The sequence below is a fragment of the Apis dorsata genome, unplaced genomic scaffold (assembly GCF_000469605.1).
Source record: "Apis dorsata unplaced genomic scaffold, Apis dorsata 1.3 scaffold_189, whole genome shotgun sequence".
In the NCBI taxonomy this organism is placed as follows: Eukaryota; Metazoa; Arthropoda; class Insecta; order Hymenoptera; family Apidae; genus Apis; species Apis dorsata.
The window spans coordinates 353593-357237 of record NW_006263474.1 but is presented as its reverse complement, the minus strand read 5'-3'; positions in this window follow the sequence as shown (position 1 = coordinate 357237).

Below are 3645 nucleotides of genomic sequence, written 5' to 3'. Positions count from 1 at the left end.
CTCTCTCTCTCTCTCTCTCTCTCTCTCTCTCTCTCTCTCTCTCTCTCTCTCATCAGAGATTCCATGATATCAATCAAGAATCGCTCGTAATCAATTATTTGCTGATTCAAAATTCTTATAATATAAATTCAATATTTCATAAATCATAATCAATACTTCATCATTATTCTAATTATTATCACGAAATATAATCTCATTCTTAAACATTCTTAATAATGAGGACTCAGATTTGAAAAACAACATATATAAACGTCTTCCATTCCATTTTCAAAGACAATAACGTACATAAATATCGAACGTATCAGCCGCCATTAAAAACATCCGGTCTTCCCTTTTCCGCGACGTCTGCCCCGTTTTTGCCACGCTTTTTCTCCAACCCTCTTATCCCCGTGGTCAGCGCGGAACGGATCAATCCTCCTCCTCCTCCACCCCCACCGTTTGCTTTCCCTTTTCCAGAGCCAATCCCCCTCCCCCAGAACCCGACAAAACGCATCCCGTACCAGCTCCTTGCGTTCGGGAAAAAGCAGAATTCGTTGCCGGTATTCTGGCGTGACCGCGTTTTTTTTTTAAAACCGGTTTCCAGAAATCGTGGTCGTCGGTGTGACGGCCACGTTTCCGCTGACCGAGACGGTCTCCGCTTCCGCTTTTGAATAAAGAAAACTTAGCGGTGGCCATCTCTACCATCGTAGAAATCGGCCGAATTCTACTCGTTTCGTTTTTATTCGTCGTATCCTTTCACGAGTGTAGGTAAAGGAAATAAAAGTTCGGGAGTAAGGTTTTATCGAGATACTTTATGCGTAGAAAGATTTACGAGACGAACGTGACTTTATGCTGCTTTTTAGAATTAAAATTTGTTGATATCACTGTTTTTCTTTTTTTAATTTTTTTAACTTGATAGTTCGTGATGATGAAACTACAGGTTTTTAATTGTTAGCGCTTGGGATTCTTCTTTTTTTTTTTTTGTTTCTGGATAATTCGACTATTGCCACTGTTAAAATTTTTGTATCTTGAATTTTCAGTAGTAGTTCTGTTAAATCATAAAAAAAAATAAAGCTTATGATGTTTTGAAAAAATGTTTGATTTGAAACAAAATTGAAAGCAGAAATCAATCCAATCTTTTTGCAAACGAGTATTCTCTCGATTTTTCGTCGGCAGATATTTTTTATATGAAATGAGATTATAAATTGAAGATTAAAATAATAATTAGAAATAAAGAAAAATGTGTATTGTTTTTTGAAAATTTTATTATTATTAAAAACTGAATATTATAGAAGATTTAATTTAGTTAAATTTAACTTTATTTGTTTTTTATTTAATCGCTTTGATACTTACAACAGTGTTAATAATATAGATGTGTTAATATTAATAATAATTTTTTGATATTTTCTTTATAATAAAAAATATTTCATAACAAGAGAATACCAATACAAAAATTATATATTTAAAATCTTAATTTCAGATGATTTTTGAAAAAAAAAGATTTTTCGATTATTTTATTCAAGATTATTAAAGAAAAAAAAATAGTAGTAAAATGAAAGTACAATTGACTTTCTCAAAAACATTTCGAAATAACAAGTTATTTTTCGCACTATATCGCTATTGTTATCCATTTCGATTTTGAATTTCATCGAAGCTTGATATCCAAGGGGAATAAATCGATTCGCGGAGAAATCGATTCAGCCCTCCGGTCAGTCGTGAAAACGTCGAAACTTTGACAGTTTCGACCAGGCTATTAAGTCTCTGTTCGTCTTCGATGTTTCTTCGCCGACTTCCCTTGCAGACGTTGCATTTTGATTAGATCGATCGCCAAAATCATCCATTCGGCAGATTTCTAGCTACAGACAAATACAGACAAATACAATGTACTAGTTATTCGACTATATTGATTTATCTATCGATGAAGGTTTTAATCATAAAGATTTTTTTGGCAGGAAAAAATAAATATTTATAAATATTTTTTGAAATGTCACAGTTTAATTTCTGATACAGAATGATAAACATATGAAACAAAATTTTTGAAATATATAATCACAAAAATCTTCATATGCTACAAAGAAATTTATCTATTTTGAATAATATGAAAGTTTTGATTTTAATGAAAATTGTATATAGAGAGTGATGAGTATGTAAAATAATTTATTTTTTGATGAAAAATTTCTTTGAAATGCGGGAAATCAATCCTCTTTTTATTATTTTTTCATATTTTGTATAAAATTTAACCTGCAAATATTTTTTTATGACAGAATAATATAGTATTAAAATGTGAATACTTTATAATTTAAAATCCCATTTCATATCATTATAAAGTTATATTTTAAAAATTGATTTCACTCTCTTAAAATGATATTTCATTAATAAAAAATTGCTTTATATATATAGATAGTATATATAGTCAAATGATAATTATGAAAAAATAAGAAAAAAAAAATAGAATAAAATTTTTTCATCCAAAGCTTTGTTTTCAAGAATATTAAATTTTTGATAACTTTGTAAATACAAATGAAAGTTTACTAATTTTCGATTAGATATGAGTGAATTATCGATAAGAGAATATTCTATACGTGAAAATAAACAAATAATGTAGAATAAAATTTTCTTTTTCTTGTTTTTGAAAAAATCGAGATTGAATATGTACTGATTAAGAAGTTATATTAAGAAATATAATATAATAATTTCTAAATTTTAAAAATTTTTCGAAAATTTTTAAACAAAATAAAATTATTTCCATATTTTCTGTTTGTTTCTAAACATAAAATGATTTTCTATTGTATCCAGTTGGCTATTGTTCAATTTCATTTGTACATAAAATATTTTCAAACATTATTTTCTCCAAGATTTGAACAACAAAATTTTAAAAAATCATTCTGTATTTACTTGTATGTAATTTTCAATAAAATTTATTAGTTAAATTCATATGTAAATAAAAAACTGATATATGTTATATAAGTTGAAAATTGTATAGATTCAATTCACAAAATTAACAAACTTATCTAAAATTTTTATTATATGACCTTTATCTAAGAATTCTTCGAAACTATCTCCTCTTCTTCCTTACTTCACGAATAATTCTCATAAAGTTCCTAATGAAAAACGAAATATAGTTCACAAACAAGAATCAAACACCTTAATCATTCACGTGTTATTTATAATTCAATTCATCTCTTATATCGTCTCTTACATTTCGGACAGCGATTAAAATAAAATTTCGACTCTTCTTCTCTGCCCCTTCCTCCCTCCCTCTCTAAAAAAAACAACAAAAAAGCAATTTATAACAAAAAAAAGAAAAAACTGCAAAAAAACGAGACATCACGTTCATTCCATAAATCGTTTAAAAGCAAAATCTTTCGAGAGCGGACTAGGCAAAAACATCGAATTCCACATTGATCGATATTTACAAGTCTGTCATACACTCAATCCTCCCCTTTTTCACGGGAGCATCAGTTGCTTCTCAGCGATTACAGGGCATTTTATCGGTGATTTCAACCCGATACTCGAAAAATGAAGAATCGAATCGATCGACGATTCACGCCAAACGATCTACGGCAATTCCGTTCTCACGCTGCACGGAATCGCGATGCACTTTTATCCTGCGCCCTCCCTCCCTCCCTCCCTCGTGTTGGATCGATAGATATTATTTCCGGCCTG